The sequence below is a fragment of the Mycteria americana genome, chromosome 3, assembly GCF_035582795.1.
Source record: "Mycteria americana isolate JAX WOST 10 ecotype Jacksonville Zoo and Gardens chromosome 3, USCA_MyAme_1.0, whole genome shotgun sequence".
Taxonomy (NCBI): Eukaryota; Metazoa; Chordata; class Aves; order Ciconiiformes; family Ciconiidae; genus Mycteria; species Mycteria americana.
This window is the reverse complement of record NC_134367.1, coordinates 53390116-53413411: the sequence shown is the minus strand read 5'-3', so window position 1 is coordinate 53413411 and position 23296 is coordinate 53390116. Positions and strand designations below refer to the sequence as shown.

Genomic DNA, 23296 nt, shown 5'->3' with positions numbered 1-23296 from the left:
ATGGTGGTGAGGGCCAAAGAACAAGACTTGTACGAGGAGGAGCTGCTGTGGGCACGTGCAGGCTCGACTCACGCAGAGGCAACACTCCAGCACGTCTAACCTCTCCCGCGGGGGCCGTAGGAACTCACAGCAGCTCTGTTGGTCTTTATGATCCTAAAGAAATTACAGATCCCCTAAAGGGGAAACCCAAGGCTTCTTCCTATGTTTCCCATGCAACTACGAGCGCTTGGTTTCTGACTCCACACCTCGCACCTCTTCAGCTGTACTAGCTCAGAGCGTCAGACTTTCTACGGCATGCTGCCAAGCCAGTTTATCTGCCCAGGTTTAGAGCAGCTCTGTGGCTGATGTGTGATATTGTTTTGGTCTGCTTTCATTGATTAGTTGGTTATTTTCCGGTTTGGCTCAAAAAAGAGTGGTGGGTTGTTTGTTTTTTTAATTTGTGCCATTCTGGTTTTAATTCACAGCAAGAGCATTCAAAGTTTTGGACAAGGATTCTTTACTCCCAGTTTCTTGATTATAAAATTAAGTGCATTTCTTCCCTATAGCTGTTACAGGAAGAACATCTGGTTCTTTGATTAATTTCCAAGATGCCTAAGATCCCCAAGAATATAAACCTCTATTGACTTGTGGGGAGCTAAGATTATGCATAAGCCCATAAAAAAGGCAAACTTTTTGCACCATTTGCAGTCCTGATAGTCTCCAAGCTGGAAGTCTGTAACTCTGCTCTCCCTCCAGACTGTGCCGGGCCAGCTGAGGGTGGTCTCTGGCCAGCAACTCTGTTCTGCCTGAGCCGGTGCCTGCCGCTGGCCCAGTGGCTGCAGCCTGAGCTCCTCAAGGTCCGTAGGATCAGGATCCCACCTGGTGTTTCTGGAAAGGCAGAACCACACCTCTCCACTGAGCTACTGTTCTCACCCAACAGGAGGAAAAGCTAAAATTGTTTTTTCGATGGATCTATACCTTTCTAGTCTTGTGCTGTTTATACCTTCTAGATGGTAAAATAATTTTTTTTTAAATACATTTGTGTGGAAAGACTAGGAGGGAAACTAAAAATGAGCTACTTAGGAGCCTGAAAATTTTGTTTGTTTATACATCTATAATCAGGTTTTAAATGAGAAGTGACACCGAGTGACATTTTCTTTTGGAATTCCCATCCTCTCCAAATTCTTTACGTGATTTAGTGGAACAAACTCTGTAGGGTCCTGAAATGTAATGATCAAGAGTCACCTACACACAACCTACATGGTCACCTAGACAGAGAAGTGAAACACTTTTTTGTTGTAAGCACATGGCTGTAGACATTCTGATAGGAAACAAGGTTACATTTGAACCTACAAAACTGTAATTTCATCAGGAAATCAAATCATCAAGATGAAATGATTCTCTGGTTAAATACCGGCAGCCAAAAATGAAATCTGGGAAGGAGAAGAGAGAGAGAAATGTAAACCTTATTTATTGAAAACTTGTCTTATAGTTCTCTTCGCTATTTCAGCATGTTTTATTACTTTTCTCTCCCTCTGCATCTGTATTTTACATCTCTCTCCTGTTCTTGTTGGAGCCTAAACTGCAATTTCTTCAGTGCTAAGGCAAAAGAGCTTTGCAAGCCTAGGACACGAGTGACAGCGAGGTGTGCCAATCTGTCAACATGGGAGCACCTAAGGTCACGGGGCAGGGTTCTGTTGGAGAGGGGACATGAAGCTGGAGCGTGCTGTGCTTTCAGTGGGCGTCGGAGGTGGATGCAAACACCTTGAGAAATGCCGGGAGGAGTTATGGTGTTGCTGAGGACCTGAAGGGAACAAAGTGTACAGAGACCTTTTCTGATGACCTGCCTGTGGAGCAAGGTGCACTGCAGCCGGAGGACACGTCTTTGGGCACAGTGCAAGAGCGAAGCCCCAGCAAAGGTGCCCAGCTGTGCTGCGGGGACGGCAGGTACACGCCTGGAAGATGGCCATGGTGGGGCTGACACTCCTCCCAACACGGCCGGCTGAAATACTCTGCGATTAAACGCGAAAAATGGAATAAAACCATAACTCCGGAAAATCTCCGCGTATTTCATTACCACCGTTGCCTTATAACCTACTATTGCCAATTTCACGAATTAGGGATAAAAAAATCATGATAATAAAACAAGACGTTAGCTTTTACAAAGAGGCGTAATCTGCTTAAGGTTGTTCTCCCATTCATCGGGGATGTTGAGACGTTCAGCTCACGCCTCCCGCCTCCCCGAGGCGCCCCGGCGGAGTGCACGCAGCGGGGCCCGGGGCGCAGAGCTACCTGAGCCGCTCCGGCGGTGGCGGCTGCCGGCCGCGACCCCCGCCAGGGGCCGGCCACCCCTCCTCTTCCTCCTTCTCCCTCCCCTTCGCCCCCGCCTCCTCTTCCCGGCCAGCCCGGGGCTGCCTCCGGCACGGCTCCGCCGGGCTCCCGCGGGCCGCCCCAAGCGGCTGCCGCTACCCGGGGGCGGCGGCCGAGCGCTGCCCTCCCCGCGGCCGCGGCGACCGGGCGCTGAGGGGCCGCCTCGCCCGCCCCGCCTCCCCCGCCGTCCGCCAATCAGAGCGGCGGCGGCTGCCGGCTGCGCCTCGCCATAGGCCGGTGGCGCTGCCAGTCTGGGGTCGCCCCCGCGGCGGGGCGCGGCGGGCGGGGGGAAGTGGCTGCCGGCTCCGTGCGGGCGGGCGAGCGGGGCCGGGCGGCGGTGCTGCGGTTGCGCCATCTGTCAGGAGCCCCGGTGGGAGGGGAGCGCCGAGCCGCGCTCGCCCGGGCGGAGCGGAGGCGAAGCAGCAGCAGCAGCAGCAGCAGCAGCAGCAGCAGCAGCAGCAGCGCGGAGAGCCCGTGCGAGCTCGTCCCTGCCCAGGCTGCGGCTCCGCCGCCGCACGAAGCCTCCGCCTCCGCGCCCGGCCGGGGCTCGGCGCAGCGCGTCTGCCCGCGGGGAGAGGCAGCGGCGCCCGGAGCGGCGCCCCTCGCTGCGGGCGGGCGGGCGGGCGGGCGGGCGGGGACAGCCGGCGGAGGAGCGGAGCGAGGAGGATGTGAGTGCGGCGGCGCCGCCCCGGCCCCGCGCTGCGCTGAGCTGAGCCCAGCCGAGCTGCCTCAGGTAACGGAGGGGCCGGAGCCCGCCGCGCCGCCGCCGCCCGGGGGGAGCGGGAGCGGGGGCGGGGGGGATGGATGGATGCTGCGGCGCGTTTGTTTCCTTTGTGCGCCCGGGCGGTGATGGGGTGCGGGGGCTGCTGGGGAGGGGAGGCGGCCGCGCTGCTGCGGGTGTCCCCCACGCACCCCCACACACGCACCCACCCCTCGCCGCCGCCTCCCCGGCCGGGAGCCGCCGGCCGCGGCCTGGGGCGCTGGGAGGGCCGGGGGCAGCGCCGGTAACTGGCTGTGCGGGGCCGGGGCGGGCGCTGCGCCCCCTGCGTGCCCGGGGGTCGCCCGTGTCCGTCCCCCGTCCCCCCCCGTCCCCCCTCCCCCCGCGCGGCAGCGAGCCAGGGAGAGGGGAGGGGGCGCAGCACAGGGCTGTATTTGTTGCCGCCGAACTGCGAAAAAGGGGAGGGGGGAAATAAATGAAAAGACCTTCTCTCCCTCTCAGATAAATCGTATAGGATTTGCGCGTCTGTGACAAAGGCCTCTTTCAGGGAAGAAAGAAGGGACGCACAAAATGCCCAAGGGTGGTAGGATGTGAAAAGAGGCTTGTTTCTTGTCTTTCCCCTAGAGCCTCTCTGTTCCTCCCCAGATGAGGCCGCTGATCTGGTGCCAGTTCCTTTCCAGCCACATTTTAGATTAGAGAGATACCAAACGCCACACCATGGGTGCCAGCGTTTTGCTGCGTCTGCAGAGCTACGGTGTACGTGTCGCCCGACCTCCTTAATAACCCTCAGTTTGGGTTCTGCTTCCTCGGGAACTCGCCTTATTTCTGCTCCGTGTGGATTTGGCATGTGCGTGAGCGCTAGGAGAGGGCCGGGGAGGGAAGGGGGTCACTTTGTGAAAACAGGACCGTGACATCTTGGTCTGTTCAGCAGTGACAGGGAGGGCAGGGCTGAGTCGGTCTGTGCTGGAGGAGAAGGTTTAGGCTGAGTGGAAACCAACCCTCTGCAGTTGTTCATCAATCATTCTGATACACTCTGATTCTTAAAATGCTAAATAACAAGTGGGAATGGACCGGGCTTTTGAAATGCATGCACAGTACTGGGAACGCCTTTGAGACCTTGTCATTTTCCTCCTTGCATACAACCTCCTTAACTCCCACATCCTTCCTTCCACCATCCCTGCAGCTGTAACACTTTCCAGTATCTCCTCCCCACACACCCATCATTTTTTTTTTTCTTGATATCTTTTTAACTAGCGTTCTGTGGCCGAAGCTTAGAACAATTGCAGGTGAAGATCTGTTTGTTTATGTGCTGGTGGAGGAAGTGTTTTTGTTAGGGTTGACTCCTCTGATCTCCCATGAGGAGGAACAGTAAGCTAAAGGGACACTGTCAACTTGAAATCCGGAGAATGTGCATGATGAATGGAGAGCTGTGTCCAATATTACACCCACCGTCAAGCTCCCTGCTGGAGATCTGTGGTTTTTATAAGCCTGTCTTCTGACTGTGTGGGTTTGTCATGCAGTGAAGGAGTAAAAACACACTTCAAACAAAGTTCTGTTAAGTGAATAAAGGAGGCCAGAAGAAAAATACCAGCGTGGGAAGGGCAGGGAAGGCAGCATCTCCAACTTCTCAGTTACATCCATCGCAGCCACTGCTTGACCCAGTGGGAAACTGGAGGGGAGAGAAGTTCAAATTGAATGTTTACTTAGTATCGGTAAAGTGGAAAGGTTGTTACGTTCCCCCCAGTGATACAGGAGTTTTCAGCACCTTGATGTGTATGCTCAGAAAACTGGTAGCACTTGATGGGGGTCAGTAGATCTGTGACTTTTCACGATTTTTAAACAACAGTTTTAAGAAGGGAATCTTGGAAAAACCAATGGGTTCCTTCTTGAGGCTTTTTTTACCCCACAAAGCTGTGATTTTGATGAAAAAGAGAGAGGAAGATTACCTAATTAATGCTTTCAACATTTGTATTTCATTGGTAGTAGGCTGCAGATTTCTCTTAGTTTGTTGAAATGTTCAGATGTTTCTTAGAGGGTGCCTGTAAGCCTGTTTCTTCTCCACCTCTAACAAATTACTGCCTCATCTGCATGGCTCATCTTTGGCAAAAATAAGGATTTCCAATATGAGGTTGTCTAATGGTAGGCCACTGGCTGTGGTGTTTTGTGGTTTATGCTTCAGGCATGTTGTTTCAGAAATTCTGTGTTGCCTGCTGGTGGAAGATGTAGTGGCGTGAAATACCAGTTAAGTATAAAACTGTGAACAGGCTTCTCTAGAAATTGTTTTGATGTTGACTAAATACGTGTCTTCAGTGAAGGTTAAACAACTTTGCCGTATGGGCACGGCAGTCGATGTAAGGCAGAAGTGATGAAGGTGGTGCAGAGAAATTGATTATTAATAATTTTCATTTTAAGTATATTTAAAAGTTAGGGCCCATTGACAAATTTATATATCATTTGAGTAAGATAAAGCATTGCTGATGAACTAGATATTTTTGAGATACTGTACTAGATTTCACAATAACTTTATACGAAATGCCTGAATAGCGTCGTCTGAAATGCATGGGTGGAGTCTGACACGGAGAGGACCTCTGTGGCCACTGGCCCTATGACTTAGTATATTTGGTTTAACACAGCTCATCTGGACATGGTATGGTCTGAACTGGATTTACGGTGTAATAAGATTGTGGCTAGATGAGTGAAAGCTGTCCGGTGCCTTTGTGATGATTTAACGCCGTAATATGATACATCTACAATATCATATATTTAATTGTGTTAAAGAAGGCTGAGAGCTGTTGGCCACCCCATGCCCCATTACTTTTATTTAACCAGCATCTTCACTTTGCTGTCTTGCTGCATTATAGTGCTTTTACTTCAGGGAGAGAAAGAGTTGCACGCATGTGTTTTCCCTTCCTCCTCCTCTCTGGGGTACACATTAATATTTCATTCAAACTTGTTTTGTAAAGTTCTGCTTAAGTCAGGTTGGGCACTACTTTGAATGTATAATAGTGGCGTTCATTTGTGTCACAGACAGCGCTTTGTAATTTGCTTTATGGGCAGGTCTGCTGCTGGCAGTGTGTATTGTCAAAGTGACCTTCCTTCGAGAGGGAGAAAACCAGTAACTCCTGGCCCTTTCCCACCCCTGCAGCTCCCGCAGAAGTGTCTTCACAAGTGATTTTGACCCATTACTCCAAAAACAGGACTCGCAAATCTAATTCACCCAACCAGTCTCATTGAAATCTAGCAGTTAAGGGCTCCTTTGGTGACAAAAGGCCTACAGATCTGTATTGTGCAAGTCAGCAATTTGCTTAAGGCGAAACCCACAAAAGGGTTTGCTTGCTTCAGCGTGGCGCGTCCTGAGGCCTCGCTGCCAGGGCGGTTGCGACCCCCGTGGATCTCGCACCCCTGAGCGAGGGATGTAGCTGCTCGCTGCGCTGTGCTGAACACATCGTGCAGCTCGGAGCTGCACTCCCAGCTGCCGGTGTGCCGGGGAAAATGCTGCCTGGGCCACCCAATACAAAGAGCCTCGGAAAGAGGTGAAACTCCAGTGGTGCCTCTGCCTGCCTGCTGGGTGTCTCATTGGCACCACAGTGGCTTGCTCTTGCCGTTTAAAAACCCCAAGCTGCTCTTGATGAGATAGTAGTAATTTAAAACAAACAAACAAAAAAACCCCCAACTTACATTTAGTATTTCAATAGGTAACAAATGCGCAGGTGTGGAAGAACTGGGATTTTTAGCATTTGCATGCTCTCACAGGTTTTGCCCTTAGTGCCTGACTTGCTTCTAGACTGAGAAATGACAGGTCCGGATGAAAGGTGAAAGGTTTAAGTTGTTTTGGTACATCCAAGAAGCGTACCCACGCTCCTTAAGGAGCATGTGGGCCTCGTTAGCACCGTGCTGTAGGGCAGACTCACTTCTTAACGTGCCGAAGCACTGGTTTGGTTTCAGGCAGGTAAGCCACCTCTCTGTTTGAGAGTGGTCAAGTTAAACCTGTCTGCAGGAGATGTCCTTGAGCCCTGAAACTAGAAACAGGCTGGACCTTCTGGGAATTTGCAGCCAGGGAGAAGCGCCCTCTTGTTCTCCTTACCACTGGCTGCAGGAAAACAATGACATTTTGTAAAGGATTTTCAGAACTTTCCTTCACTTGGAACGGGAACAAAACTGAACAATATCAGCACTTCTGCTGGGGGAAGTGAAAAATAAAATTACTTCAAGTCAATCAAAACATGTTGCCTCATCTTGCTTCTGACTGTTTTGAATGGTAACTTGCTATGAAAGCAAGGATTTAAACTCAAAATATTGGCACCTGTTTGGAACAAAATAGAACCTTTGACATCTTGACTTTTTACTGAAGTATAAAATCAACCACAGTTTTACAGAGCTTTTAGGTATGGACCTAGAACTAAATTTTCTTACAGCAAATGACTGTCGGATTTTTCCTGACCACCTCTACTCCTTGTATACCATGAATTTAAATGAACGTTTTCCATCTGAAAAAGCCATGAAAAACCTAGCCTGGCAATATCAACTGATTTGAATTAGATGGCCTGAGTGAAATAATTTTTTCAACAGGGGAGAGGACAGCAAATGAATTTTAAACTTGCTGTCCTTCCCAAAATGCAGCTCCTTTTTTGTATCAAAGGCTTGAATGGATCTACTGGTGGTGTTTGTGACAGGGTGATATGGGGAGAGGTTACCCCACATTTTCCAGCTCAGCTTCTGATTCAGGGAAGTCTTGCAGCTCTGAAAGTTGCTTGTTCCATGCTATAATTTTCTAGAGTATCTGTGAGTAATAAGTCCTACTTGATTAAGCCAGTAACCTAAATTCTTAGAGGAAGTTAGTTGATGTTCTTCACGCTGAGACAATGTTTAATATGATGAACTATACAAGGCAGCTGCAATGTGAGAATGTTTTGATGGGAACAGAGAAGGTCACCCCTCTATGCTTATTTATTTTATTTTATTTTATTTTGGTGGATTTTTTAGGAGGCAGCAATGACTGGATGCCTTTTCTAGCCTAGGGAAATTCTTTGTCCCATCCTGCTTTAGGTACCTTGTGGCTACAACCAGAAAGGAGGGATGTTGAGAAGCGGCTGTCGAGTGATGTGCTCAGTGCTTTGAAGTACAAAGCAGCCCAGCGAGAGCTCCTCAAAGGAGCCAGAGCTACTCTGAATAGTACTGGATCCTGTGCTGTGAGAGCAGTTACTGGGCTGTCCCCAAAACGCATGACCCCGTGTTCGGTCGCACTATTAGCAGCCAGCACTGAACGAAGGCTCTACCTTGCATAGTACTCTTTGCTTCACAGCTCTTGGGGTGGCCCAGGGAGGAGCTTCCTCATGTCCTTGATGCTGCCTTGCAACATCTCTGGGAGCTCTAAGACAGATAAATATCTAAAGCCTTGGCTGTGTAAGGGCTGTAACAGTTTATTTTAACCTGAAATTTGCCTGACACCTTATGTTTCACGCAAAACGTACCATCAGTATTGAAGCTTCCAGAAACATTTGAAAAATATTGTTTTATTCACCAAAGCTATGTCACTTGCAGTGCTGAATTTGGAAAATGTTTTGAAGCTGAAAGTGATGGTAATGGCACCAGCACAACATATGAAGAAGCGGAGAAGTACCTGGGGTGGAGGGACGTTGAGCAGCTCAAAGGAAGAGCTGGCTGAAGCAGGCGAGAGGAAACTGCTCTTGTGTGTGCATGTGAGGACATTTGCTTTAAGAGAAAAGAAGTGTTTGGCACCACTTAAACTTGCAAATAACTCTTGTTTTAGCAATTTTTGGAGGAGGAAGGAGGAAACCTCAAATGATTGGCTTGACTTGGATGAAATATCTTCTGTTGAAATTCCTTTTCCTCTTGGCTCCAGTTTTCCCATGTTAACAGATTTGACCAAAATAGTTCTGGAGCCTTTTTGGTATAGTCCAAGATGAAAATATTATTGCCAGCTAGTTTTTATCTTGTCAGGCCTCAGTTTGCTATATGAAGCTATACAGAGAAGTTAAACAGGATATGAGAATGAAGATTAATGTTAAATACCCATTCAGGGTTTTGTGTGTCTTTTTTTTTTTTTATTTAAGCAAAACTTTTCTGTTCCATGAGAGTTCTCTAATGACCATATCTGGTGGTTCCTAGCATCCTTTTTCTTTACAATTTCTATTATTTTACTTCTGTTTTTTTTAAACAAATAAACTTTAACATTCATTTGAAGGCTTTTTATTGTATTAATAAAGACCTTCCAACCTCCCTTGTTTTAGAACAACCTGTGTGTGAAAGAGCACTTTGCATAACGTTGATCTTTGACTTGCAGCTGTACCACTTACAAAAGAGGCAGTTCTGAAGGTTTTCCTGGCATGACTTTGGAATATCATGCAGTTCCTATCTTGGCTCCTGATATCGGTGTACAGATAACTGTTGATTTTTTTTTTTTTCCACAAATGTTGTTTTTTTCCCTTTTGTGCCTGACCTTTAAACTGCAAAATTGCCCTGGGGATTATAATTGAAGTTGATGATCTTGCCCAAAATAATTGGGAAGACTTGTTGCTGGTTAGTTCAGAAGTTCTCCAAGCCAGAAGCCATGACAGCATGCTGCGTCGCAGCATCGTGCTGGGAGATGAAAGTGCTGGGCACGTATTTGGAGCTGAGATTAGCAGTGATGTTGGTGAATGACCTTGTGTCGGCTCTGGGCAGTCGGTGAGGTGTACGGTAATAGCACTCGTGGACTTTTTCTCTCTTTTTAGCCCGTACGAACTTTGCGACTATGTTAATGAGGGCTGTAGCTATCTCTGTATCGGCCAACATCCTGCGACGCTGGGGGCTGTGTTAACTGTCCAAAAAAAATACAGCAGAAGCTTGTCTGTTACTTTCTAACTTCTGAAGTTGTATTGCTTCTCCACAGAAGTACTTTTCCTTCTTCTGGGATAACTTAATCCCATACCTGGTCATTTCTTAGGACTTAGCATAAGACCAGCTGATATCCCTGTTTGGAAGATGGTGATGGTTGCATCCTAAGCCAGCTGCTTTTACCCTGGGGGGAGGAGAGCAGGTGTAGGAGAAAGCAGCTCTCAAGCCGTTAAAAGAAAGAATATTTGTTTGTTCCTGGGACTAGGTTTTTCTTTGTGGGCAGTCTCTCACTAGGAAGCAATGATATATTTTTTTCCAGGAAAAAAAAAAAAGGCATCTCTAAGACGCGGAATGAAAACCTCTATTGTCTGACTAGGCGATTAGACTGTTTCTTGTCTTAAACTATATGTAAATGCTCAGTGTTTATTTTTGGTGGTGAGGCTAATGGTGGAGGGTTTTTTTTTTTATGGTGAGATTAATGACTTCTTGCATGTTTTTGGACCCCTCTGTGGACACGTCCTCTTGCACGCTGTCACTGTATGCTAATAAGGTCTGAAAATGGGCAGGTCTGAATAATAAGATTTCAGAGGGGGAGCCCACATCCAGTAAGATTTTTGTCCGAAGACCAGCAAAAATGCCAGTTCTGTTGCCTATCTGCCTTCCTGGGAAGTAATCGAAAACTCCTAAATTTCCTTCTGGGATTTGGCTATGAGATAGCCAATAGATTATGAAATTTCTGGTTGTTATCACTCCAGGCAGCATTTGAATTAGTGATTTCAGCAAACGCATTCTAGGTCCCATTTCCAAATTCATTGATAATGTTTTGCTGGTTTCACTCTTCAGAAAGAAATAAAACTATTCAAAGCTAATCCTTTAAATAGCACAGTATCTGAGATAATTCATAATATTCATTTAAAGCCTTTAGCCAAATATGCAGGCCTTTTGTTCCAAATATTAAGTTCTCCAGGTGTCTTTGAAGGGTCAGTGATCCTATATTTGTAAGACCTCATACTCCGGACTGGTGAGGAGGAATAGCAACTGGATTTTTATTTTATTTTTATTTTTTAATATCTTTTCTATTTTATTCAGAAAGATTGAGGCAAACTGCCTTTAAAAGAAAAAAAATCAAAGACATGTTTAATGCAACCCATTTTATTAGCTGTAATCACTGTTGAAAAACTTTGTAAGCCCATCAGCCTACAGTTAGCATAAGGTCAATGTAAAGAAGCTGACAAGCTGAAGAGCCAGATTTAACTCTCAGTGTAACGGGCTGTATGCTCTCAAAAAACCACACATAGTGTTGGCTTCAGTTTCTTTTGACCACCTCTCTAAGAGTTTCCCTTTTGTAGGAAATATAACGAACCCAAAAGCTTGGCTGAGAAGAGAGCTGCTAAACGATGTGACCTTGTGGAAGAAATATTCCTTACATCTGAAGGTCAAAAATGACCTTGTGTACATTGGGGGAGGTAGAAGACGGGCATTGACTGTCTTTCCTGCTTAGGGCAGCATTACTGACATGCTTAAAAACTGCAGAACTCCTTGTCCTAATGTTCAAGTGGGGCTGCCAAAAAGGAACAAATAAGGCTGCGGACAAAGCGCACAGGGAACTGTGTCCCTCTTCCTCCTCCTCAGTCATCGCAGGCAGGACGGGGAGAGCATCAGTTTACTCTGACTTGACTTTCAGAACAGTTTACTGCCAGTCCTGTAAAAGGTTAAAAAAATTATTTCATTTATAGACTTTTGTAAAATTGTGGGCTTCCTCCGGCATCAGTGTGATTCAGTGAATTCTTTAAGGGTGAGGTGACCTGGTCTCTGCTCTTGCTACATCTTCAGCAAGTCTTAATTTGAACTGTTGTAAGGTTACGTTGTTTGGGGTTTTCTTGTTTCCTCTCCATGCAAAAGAGTTAGTTCTGCTTTATGAAGCTGACTGTATAGCTGTAGGTGTTAAACAACTCAGCCAAACGTTGCTTTTGCAGTCAACTCCTCCACAGTTTGCCACATAAGTTTGTGTCTTACAAAAGATAGTGGTCATCCTTTTAGAGCTAATGTGGCACAGCAGGACTGTGCTAAGAATAATCTGGACCTGAATATGGATGGTGGGTCAAAAAAGCATTGCTTTGGTTTTACTTCCTTGGGTAGAGCAGGCCTCGGACTCGGGATACGTCTGCATGGCCCGATGTCAAGGTGGACAGAAGATCTTGTGTATGAGAGTCAGGATAAGCCCCAGCAGCCCAGGAGGAGCATTGTGCTAATGTGCCTGCGCTGCTTCCAGGACCACCATGATGCGTTCATAGTTGTTGTGAGTGTATCTGTGCAGCGATGTGTGGTGCTGTAGAGGCTGTACTTTACTTTTTGACACAAAAAAGAAGAGACATGAGAGCGATGACCTGAAAGAGTGGATTAACTAGATGAGTGTTCATTTTTCACAGCACCAAAGACTACTCAAACTAGCTTTTTAAAAAATCGCTACTAAACTTAAAAGAAATCCTTTTTTTTTTTTTTTTTTTGGTACACATTATCTGCCCCACTGAAGAAAAGTGATTATGTTCCTCAGGAGCTCCATCTATAACAGCTGCCCACAAGCTTTAAAATGACATGGTACTGCAATTGTATTCAGTGTTTATTTTCAATCTTCTTTTTTCAAAGGAGGATGCAATCGCCATTCAAATTATGTCACCGTGAGAGTGGGAGAGTACTTCTTGATGAGTGAGATCTTTTCAAAGTAAACTGGTTTAGAAGGCTTGCTGTCTCAAATTTGATTTTGAAGTGTTAATACATTTCTGTGGATTTCTTAGTGCTGCTGGACCATTGTTAACACTCTCTTCCAAAAGTGCAATATCACAGATCTTAAGAGAGTGCAGGTATGAACAGCTCTGCACGGGAGATAAGATCTATGTTTGCCAATAATGTAGTCACCCCAAACTGCGATAATGAGAATTTCTTCCATAATCAGCAATATGTTGCCACTGTGAGGTATAATTTCTGAGAAAATATCTTGAAAATGGCAGTCAAACTGCATCATGTAGATTTACTTTATGATTGTTGGTACGGGAACTTGCTAAACCTGTGTATATCATGACAAGTAGGTAGCTTTGGACTTTTTCACATCATGCTTTAAACCTGGAGGAAAAAAACAAACTAGTTTTGTTTGAAGGAATGATGACCTACAATTTGGGTTTTTTTTTTTTCTTCCCCCAATCATATTGTGAAAATTTATTTTCTGTAGCTGAGCTCTCTCTAGAGCTAACGGACTTCTCTTCTAAAAGTACTTTTAAATAGTTCTTCTATTAAACTACCTTTTAATAGTCCTTCTAACTTCTCTGAGATGAGCTCTTCTTCCTTTTAAAATTTAAACAGAAGAATCTAGGTTCGAAGGGACCTCTGGAAATCATCTCCCTGCACAGAATAGGGCTAACCTCAAAGCTGGGTCTAACTTCAAAGCCGGGGCCTTGTCCCGTCAGGTTTTGAGTATCTCCCAGGACAGATTGAACAAACCCAGCTCTCTCGATCTGTCCTTCATACATCAAGTGCTGCAGCATCTTGGTGGCCATCCACTGGACTCACTCCAGTATGTCAATCTTTCTTTTCCCATGACTTCCAAAACCAGACTGAGTACTCCAGATGTGGTCTCACAAATACTGCACAGAGGGGAATAATTACTTCCCTCCACCTGCCAGCTAATTAAATTGCTTATTTGGTGCCAGATCTTCAGTTGCTGTCAGTTGTCTTCACTTCCCTCAAGCTAGTGTGAGGGGTGGTGGAAACTCTTCCTTGCAGGGGAGTACTTGTAGGCTTCTCTGTCACCTCAAAAAGAGCTGCAAGAGAGATGGCCCTTTGCTTCAATTACATGAAGCAGATGACCAAACCAGTGTTTACATACGCAAAACAGCAAAGGTTTCCATTTCCCTGTAGTGATTTTTTGCACCAGACTTTCATGCTGCATACAGCAATATAACCTGAAGCAAAAAGATTGTATCACAGTGATTATTTTGGTAAAACAGTGAAGAAAATGCATAGTAAACAGCATATGCAAAGAGATGCATTGTGTGCATTCTGTTTGTTTTCCTGGCAGTACTTTAGCTATTAGCTGTTACCCACTTTAAAGTTAATGTTTGGTAGCAAATATGAGGATTGAAATAACAGGCATGCCACCCAGATGAGCCTCACGGGAGCTGTGGGACAGTAACATGTGCTTAAGATTTTATACCCAGAAGGTTTTTCTTCTCCACTAGATTTCCAAGACTTTGTCATTGCAAGTTGCGCTATTATAGGTGACTGAAGTACATGTGGCTAGCTAAAGTCTGTGCTTTTTAAAGGTTTAATCTTCCTACACTATTTGATTTTTATTTTTTAATATTTTTTTCAAACACCCACAAAATTAAAATTTTATGATTAATGTTTTAAGTACTTAAATTAATATTTGCCTGAAAAAAAACCCAGAACAATTGGAATACGAGAGAAACCCACAACCACCACTAAACCTGTGCACGTGGAACTTGTCCTGCAGTTGCTGCTGCTTCAGGGTGTGTGTGGCTCATGTCACCTAGCTCAGACATCCTCACGCCCCAGTGTGGGAGAGCAGCTGAAGGCGTAGATCTTCTACATGCATGTGCCTGCTTTAATGTGTAAGATACTAGTATTTATCTTGGGAAATTCTGGCTCCTAAAAAGCTGTGGCAAGGTAAGTGTCTGGCGTGTTGAGTGGATACTGTCTGCTGCTTGGCCAGCTGGTGGCAAGGGAGGTGGCTGGGCTGAGCAGTTGCTGTGCCTCGAGGACCTCCTGGGTATCTTGGTACAATCAAAGAAGAAAGAAGCCTTAAAAGCCCAGTGGGTGTAAAAGGAAGCATTGGTAGAGAGGTTTGAGCTGGGAAGGTGGACAAGGGAGCAGCATTGTCAGGCTTTTTTTTTTTTTTTTTTTTTTTTTTTCCTCCCCCCTCCTCTCCAGTATTTGTCCCCAACAGGGAACTTCTTCAAGGTCTCGCTTCCTACTCTGGCTGTTGCCACCACTGTTTTCCTCCTGTGATTTTTCCTTGGGTATTTGTTCTAGCTCTGTTCTGGCAGCCTCTGCGGCTGCCAGAGGCTCTTTTAGAGGTCCCTCTTTCACCTGTTTTGTTCCCATAACCCTGCTTACAGCAATCCTGACTTCATGCTTGCTTACTTCAATCTTCTCCATTGCTCACCTTCCTTGCCTTGCCCGCAAATCCTCTCATCTCCCAACACAAACGAGCTGTTTATCCTTGAGCTAATGGGTGTTCACAATGCTCTGATCATAATGCCACAGAACTGCTTATATTCATGGCGATTAAAAAATAAAAAGATGGATTATTTTTTGCCCTGCCCCGGAGAATTAGTTGTATATTTTCACTCCGTACAGTTGTCACTATAGGTTGAGTTGATTGGGGCTTAGAGGTGAGTAAGAAGCCTCTCCTGGTCTGGAAATGAACCTTGGGTTACACGGCTCATTCAGGTTACCCAGGCATCATTGCATAGCAGAAGGACAGTGTGCAAGAGCTATACCCAAGCGGAGGCTTACTACTAAACTGAGTGGAGAAATGTGGAGTTTTGCCTGTTGACAGTAATAAATGCACCCCTCGGGGACACAGACCTTCCCTGGGTACTATTGGCAGTGCTGAGAATGGCTCTCACCATGGCTGCTCAGGTGAGGCTGACCATCTTGGGAGGCTGCGTGCTTTTATGTATTTGCTTTCACTTTACTCAGAAACTAGGGTCGCTTGGTGCCGTATATAAGCTCTCGTGGGGGAGATGGTGAGAGATTAAAGCATTTTGAATTTTTGTTCCAGTTTTGATTTAAGTCGTGTGAAAAGCTCACCAGCTTTCTGGTGTTTGGTGGCAGCTTGAGTAAAATAGTTTCAGTGGGAAGATGAGGGGGATTTATATCAGCTCATACTTAATTTTTGTTTAAACAGGTTATGCAAGATAACTTAGGTTATTGTTAGCAAACTAGAGAAGTCACAAAAGGTGTCCTTCTCTAAAGAGTGTAAAGTGTATTATTTTGGTAGAAGCTCTGGGAGATGAGGCAACAGCACTGAGCACAGGAGATCAGTACCTATTCCAGACAATGCCAGCACTTTCGATCTGCTGCATCCTGTCCCTGACTGCTCATTTGAGTAAAATTTGGATGGTGGCAGGACTGGGAGCAAGTGTTACCAACCCCAAATGTTTCAATATTGCAGTAGTTTTGGAAGAGAGGAAGAAAGGGCTGGAGTTTGGAGCTGGAGATATTACATGGGTTCATTGGGCCACTGAGGTCCAACCTAGTCTGGTGGGAGCTGCTGCTGAAGATCTCAGAGGTTGCTGTCTTTTTCTTATGGAATAAATGTGTGTGCTTGTTAACACCTTCTAATTAAATCTAAGATATTCAAATCATGTTGGAGATCGGTTCCACCAGTGTGACTCAGGTATTTTTAATATATGTATTTTGATTGCCCTGTCTGGAAGACTAGTGGGTAGAGTTGATTTGCGGCTAATATATGCTGTTTTGAAATTGCTGGTACATAGAAGGGTGTAATAGAGGCTGATCCTAAAAATGTTCTTGGTTTTCTTCTTCTGTTAATGTTGGCAGATGTTTCCAAGAAATACACTGACTTCTTTGTATATAATTTTTAATCTCTTTGGCAAAAAAAAAAATTAAAGAAGCAAAGGCCTCTCTAAAAGGAATGGTAAGAGCTGGGGCATTGCTCAGTACGAGGCACTTAAGGCCATTCCAGTGTGCTGTTTAGGAGGAATAAGTAATTTAAAACCACTTTCTCTCCTCTGTTTTGCAATAGTTAAAGCATTAGCAGTGCTGCCCAGACAAGTCCACCAACTCCTCCTCCCAAAATGTCATACCCTCCTGAAGATGCGGATGCCTTCCAGGATAGCTCACCTTGGGCTGTTCAAGCACACCTGCTGCCTGTGTGCAATATGTGTATGAACCAAAAACGTCAGAAATAGTCCTTTTATGTTATAGATGTGAGTCAGATTTTTTTTTTTTCCCAATCATCTCATGACTTTATTATCTGACAACCTTGTGGTGGCTTACCGCTTGAAAAGCAGCTCCTTAGTTTTGACCCTAAGCACATCACGTATTGACTGGTGGTTTAAGGTGGTTCCTTATTTCCTCTGGTTCTTTGTTGTAGGAATTTCCACGTGTCAATCTTGTCAAGAATTACTTTTTAGCAACTTAAAACCAGTTATTACATTTGCTAAAGAGGCAAAGCAAGGGATACAATGTATTAAGACAAAACAAAAAAAAAAGGGGGTTGGGAGGGTTTCAAATAATTTCATCTCTAAACCTTTCTTTTACAAATTGCCTTTGCTGGTGCACTTAAATCTGAGTATGTGCCACATGCTTGGACTAGTGCTATAGTACATGCCATTGCCTGTATATGTAGATAACTGTTTTTGAACAGGGTTTTTTGGGGGTTTGGGGTTTGGTTTTTTCAGGAGTGGGAGAACATGTTAAAGAAGGAATCTGACCCCTTTTTGACGCAAGGGGGGAGAGACCTGCATGATGATTTTTATTAGTTAGCAGTGGCTGAGCCCTGAAAAAACAGCATAAACCTTCTTGGCAGTAGTTCTTGACATTTTTTGCCCTTTTTTTTTTTTTTTTTTTTTTTTTTCCTTTACCTGATGTTCACAAGAAACTGCTAACCTAATTTTGGTATTCCTATGAGGGCTCATTTATGATGAGTTGCCAGAATTCCCGAAATAAATTTTAAGTTCCTTGTTGGCAACTGTGGGTTGGGTTTCTTTGCTTCTAGTTTTTAAATACCATTTCATTTTTTCCCTATGTACAAATTTGCTTTCTTAAGAATAATATTTATCAAACAAACTAAGCATAGAATAAATTTGTCAGGTCTACATAATGAATACTTGAAGATTTGTGCCACTTTTATGGCTTCCTGAAACTGTATCTGCAGTGTCCTGTCCCTCTTACTGTAGTGTGAGACACCACACAATACAGTTGACTGTATATTGCAAAATTTAAAAAGTATTAGAGAGTATAGTGTGTTTTTTAATATAGAAAAGAAATAAATGTTAAAAGCATGGATTTTTGTATATTCTGGATTTCCTGTAGGTATAAGGCTTACACAGTTCGTTCACTTGTCTCTCAAACTTGGAGCCTTTTGATCTCTCGGAGTAAATTTGAAGATGGCTGTGAATGATCTTCATCACCTTTTTTTAATTTTTTTTTTTTTCCCCCAGGAGAGGCAGGTATGTGGAGGAGACACTGTGCTTTTAACCCTCCTGGAGGGACAGTCAGACTCTGTGCTTATGGATGTCAGACAACTGAGTGCTGCCAAACCGAGTCAGCACGTATGTTTTGCTCAACTAGCTGTAGCTCTTCTCTCATCTCTTTAGGGTGTCGGGAGACATGGAAGAAAAGGGTAGGTGAGAGGGAAGGCTCAAGGATCCAAGCAACTAGAAAGTAAGGGAGGGAACAGGAGGACACATTGGTAGGAAACAAAGCTTTGCTGGCCCAGTGATTACAACTTGGTATTTAAATTATGACTCTTATTTCTAGGAAGTTCAAAATTGTAGCTGCTTGATACCTGAAGTAACAGTTTTTTTAAAAATGCAGAATCTTTGTCAGTAGACTTATTTATCAGGCTTTTATAGAGCAAAAGTAATCCAAGCCACTTGAACTCGCAATGCTCAATAGAGGATTTTAAAACCTGATAGCCAGTTTGCCTTCTAGGCATACCTAGCAATCTCCCAGACTTGCTCTACCAGCCCGTCATGGTATTTTAGTGACACGACTTGAATGCATCTGCGCCTGAGTAATGTTCCTCCTGAAGTCTGTCGGAAAAAGGGTTGACTTGTGTGTAACCAGAAATAATGCCTTACTACATTAATGTGGATAATACGCAGAATATGTAAAACTAATTTTCAGTCTCTTCTTCCTAGGAATAGGGATTTGTAACATCCTAAAAGTGAAGTTTCATTTGTGTATCTTTCATTTTCCATTTCAGGAACTGTCTGCCCGGTCCCTTTAAGGTCTTGCCGGTCTTATTTCAGTGACAATTATGGGAACTACTTGGTATGAGAGAAATTTGGGGCTGAAAAGAAAAGAAGGGGGAGCACACGAAACTTTTCATTCTGTTTCTAGGCTGAGGTTTCTATCTCTGCAATTTAATCTAGCAGTTTTGACTAGGGCCAGTCCTTTCCTCTGAGAGTATCAGGCTCTGACCCTTCGTATTTGTTCTGCGTCTTCAACAGCAGCAAAGGTACCAGTCAACACGCTGGTTTTTTCTACACTTCTGCTTTTACTGGACTTCTTCCAGATAAATGTATCCTCTAGAGAAAAAGAAGGAAGGAGGAGTGGGGGGAGAGGAAGAAACCTATTGCTGCTATTTGTGGGGGGTGAGAAACTTGGTGTTTCTTGGGAGTTCCTGTTAAACATCGGATGATTTGTCAGTTTTGTTAAGCATCTCTTACTCTCTTCATTTTTTGTAAGCATCTTGTATTAGTTCTCCTTGAGTAGGGCTGGACAAATTGTGCCACCTTGGCTTAATTTGGTATTTTCTTTTATTAAACTGATACAGTGAAAGGGATTTATCTGCCTGTGCGAGGGCTCTAATGGATATATTCAAGATTTGACAGTGCTTTGGTGGGGTTTTTTTTGTGTGTGTGTGTGTTACTGGTCTGGGACTTGCCCTTCTGCCGGAGGCTGCCGCCCTTGTAGCTGCGAAGAAGTAGCACTCTTCTGTACAGAGCTCTGAGTCGGACCCTTATAGTTACATTGAGGCATGGTTTGTGTTGGTTTTACCCTCCTGTTAAGTACAGGAGCCTGTGAGAGAGCGGAAGGGATGTGTCTGCCCACCACAGGCTGCTTACACCTGGGCAGCTTGCTCAGACTGGGGTGTTGGCCCTGCTCTTGGTGAAAAGGGTGAAGTGGGGTGTGGGTGTCTGTCTGGCTGTCCACACTGCTGTTACTAGAGTTCCTGGGCTGATATTTTTGTGCAAAGACATCCTGACAGCCGTAGGCTGGCTGAGCTGCAGCCACTTGCGGTGTGGACATCTACCGTCACACAGAGCTGATGACACCCTAAACTCCAGTAGATTTAGCTGTGGCTACTCGCATCCAGCACAACCCCTTCTTTTCTCCCCAGTCATCTTCACCTAAACGGCTATGCAGAAGTTATATAAGGAATATAAGGAAAATACCATGTACATAGCAATTTGTTTTTATTATCTTCCCTGTGTTATATATTTGTGTGGGCTGCTAATACGTGTCCAGAACAGATCATTTCACGGCTACTTCAGAGAGTTAGGAGCTTGCAGTTGCAATAGCTCTGCTGCTTTTTGAGAGAGACTTGCTACACTCCTCATAAAGAAGAGTGAAGTGTTTGGAAATGTGTCGCTCCTAAAGTATTGCCAATACTTCTATACTAATAACCTACTGCTTCTGTAAGGGAAATTGTTTTTCCTAAGTACTGGTATGGCAAAGAATAGTCTTTTATTGCCAGCTTAGTTACAAACACGTGCCCAGAGCTTTCTGGCTGCTGTTAGAGTGTGTAAATCAGCAACGTTCAGTAATGGGTGCTAGGTGGGAGGAGTGCCTGCCCATAATCTCTGCTAAGTATCTCACTTGGCTTTTTGCAGTGTCTGTATCCAGTACTGCCATAACATGTATGTATTTTTAAATTAGCCTTGACTCAGACTAAGTTTTAAACCATAAAGCACACAGGCATGTTGAAAGAAGGGCGGGTGGGTGCAAGATGAGGTTTTATGAATCTTGCTTTTCTGCGAACAGCTTTGGAGAGTGGTACAAAGTTGTGCATTGTAGAAACTTAGGACGGGGAGGGATCTTAAATCATTCCTGCCCTAACGGTACGAGTTAGGACACGGCGAACACAGGTCATTACTGAATCCCAGAGGGTTTGAGGCAAGAGCATCTCCAACATACCCAGCTACTCTCTTTTACATGTCAATTGTTGGAGAGCTTCTAATATCCAGCTGACATCGGTATTCGTACAGAGCATCTCTGTTATCTTCAGTGTACGTGGAGAAACAGAAGACTGAAAAGGTACAGGTCCTGAAAGCTTGTCTGTTATTCCTGCCTGCATTACTTATGCTAGCAAAATACACTGTCACTTTGTGCAAAATTTGCCTCTTTGTAAAAGCCTTCTCCATCTTCCCAGGCTGCTGCGTACTCCCTTCCCATTCTCTCTCCTTTTTAATCAACTTGACTGATTTCTCTAGCCTCTCTGCATAGGCCACAGCAGGGAAAAGACTTTCAAGAAGGTTGAGGAAGAAGTCGCAGATTCCAGAGTCTGGTTTGTCTGATCTGGAGGTAACTGAACTGAGGATTTGAGGGCTTGGGTTCTTCCCTTCTGCTGGTAGCAACAACCCATGAAGTCTGTTGATAAATGAAGCGTTGTGTACCCCTCTGCCCTCCCCCTTGATTCTGGTTAGCACAGAGGTAGAAGGAGCATGAAGTTTCCAGTTTCTCCCTGCACTTAAAAAGGAGAGACTGTGCATCATCCTGCTGATTAATCACAGGCACTCATGTGATGAAAATTTCTCAGGGGATGGGAAAGGTTAGTTTGCTTTTAACAATCTTAAAATAGCCTCACTTCAAAGAACGTTTCCATGATACTTTTTTTTTTCCTTAAGTTAGGGATGCATAAGTGCTTGCAGCGTTAGGGTGTGTGCATTACAGTTTGGGTTTTAGTTGCATGATGTGATCCCGGGCTTTTCAGCTGAGAAGATCCCTGCGTCCTTCAGTGCACTCAGGAGCAGACTGAGACAGTAACGGGAGAGATTGGCTCCTGCCGAATCACAGCTTCATCTGTCACAGGAGCTGGGAGGTGCCACGGGAAAGAGGTGGGGAAGTTTGTAGGAAGGAAAAGGCAAAGATCTGCTAGGGAAAGAAAATCCACTTAAGCACACACCGTTGTGAAAAGTGACTTATTTTGCTGCATAGCCATGCTAATAGACTGTGGGGTGACTGGAGAAGTGTTGAGTACGTGCAACTGCAAAGGAAGTCAATGGACTCATTGCTGTGAATGTACTGAATAGTCAGGCCTCGGTTGTCTCCAACTGGGCACCTAAATAAAGAACACTTTTGAATTTATCTTCTCTTTGTCATAAAGTGCCAATAATACTCCTGGTGTCTCAGGATGCTATAAAAAAATGCATGCTTTGTGAGGGAAAACTCAGGCGCTGAGCGGTACAGGGACCCATGAGTGAACTGGTTGTGTTTTCAGAGCAGGCTGGGAAGAGTATTCTGTGAAATGACAGTGAAAGTCAAAAAGAAAAAAAAAAAAAGTATTAAATGACCACATTGAATAAGCACCAGCCATTTTAGGCACTGAAGGAGACTGTGCTCTTACGGAAAACTTTCTGTGTGATCATGTAATTAAGAACTGCATCACAGTGAAGTCACGGGCAAGTTGGGGGAGGGCAGGCAAACGCAAGCGGCACAACCCGTAACAGCTCTGGAAAGTCTAGTGTTTGTGTGCATAACTTAATAACCTTAATATTTTTGTCATGCAAATGTGTGTAATTGATCTTTGAATACGAATCTGCAGTGAGGATGGGGGGAGCTAAAGCCGAGGAGCAAAGGTTTATATTGTTCAGGTATATAACCGGAGAGGTATATAACTTAATAACCGGAGAGGTCTGGCTACTAACTGGTGTTGCAAGTCAGCACATGTGAACCACACTAATTTGCTGTTGCCTGCAGTGCTTGTGGCAAAGATGACAAACCAGCCTTTGTGCGAGCGAGAAACCAGAAAGACACAATGCAGAATGGAAATTTGGTGCTGTTGGAACTGTAGGCGTTCGCAGGCTCCTCATCTCTCTGTTCCTGCGGGTGGGACGGTGCTGTACGCGAGGAGGGGAAATGGTCCGACCCACAGGTCGGCTTTCTGAGGCACCCGAGTGGGTTAGAGACGCTGTGTTTTACACTGCGAGGAAGCCTGGCACCCTGGAGGATCCTACCGCTCAGACTTCTCTTTTTCTAACTATCTGGCTCATACTGTGTGGTTTTGGGTGACCAAAGCAGCTTTTTTTTTCTTTTTTTTTTAAACACTAATATGTAGGAGTCTGGTCTGTACCATGCTAAGAGCTCTTCAGTTAAAGAATGTGAAACAGCTTTGTAATGGATATATATTATATCTTACTGTCCTTTACAGGTAACACAAAGCAGAGTCAGAACATAAACAAGCAATCCCGTGTCTGTCAGCACTGTTACTCTGTTTTATTTTAAACCTCATTATACTTGAAGGGTGTAGGGGAAATTGAGGACTTGACTTTTGGCACTTATCAGCACAATCTTAATTAACTATCACCACCCCTTTCATGCGTTTCTGCGAAGAGCTCCAGTCCTATGATCTCACTTCCGTCATCTCATTTGACAGTTAATACTCTCAGGTTAATTTCT

General features: G+C 44.9%; 1 protein-coding gene across 8 annotated transcripts in view; it reads left to right on the top strand.

Moving 5' to 3' along the window:
- Window positions 1-2806: 2806 nt before the first annotated feature.
- FYN (FYN proto-oncogene, Src family tyrosine kinase) overlaps window positions 2807-23296 on the top strand; it is a 151446-nt gene continuing 130956 nt past the window's right edge. For all 8 annotated transcript variants that reach the window (XM_075498579.1, XM_075498574.1, XM_075498582.1 and 5 more), the window contains exon 1: window positions 2807-3082. The gene's annotated coding sequence lies outside the window, so the exon portion shown is untranslated. The remainder of the gene's footprint in view (window positions 3083-23296) is intronic.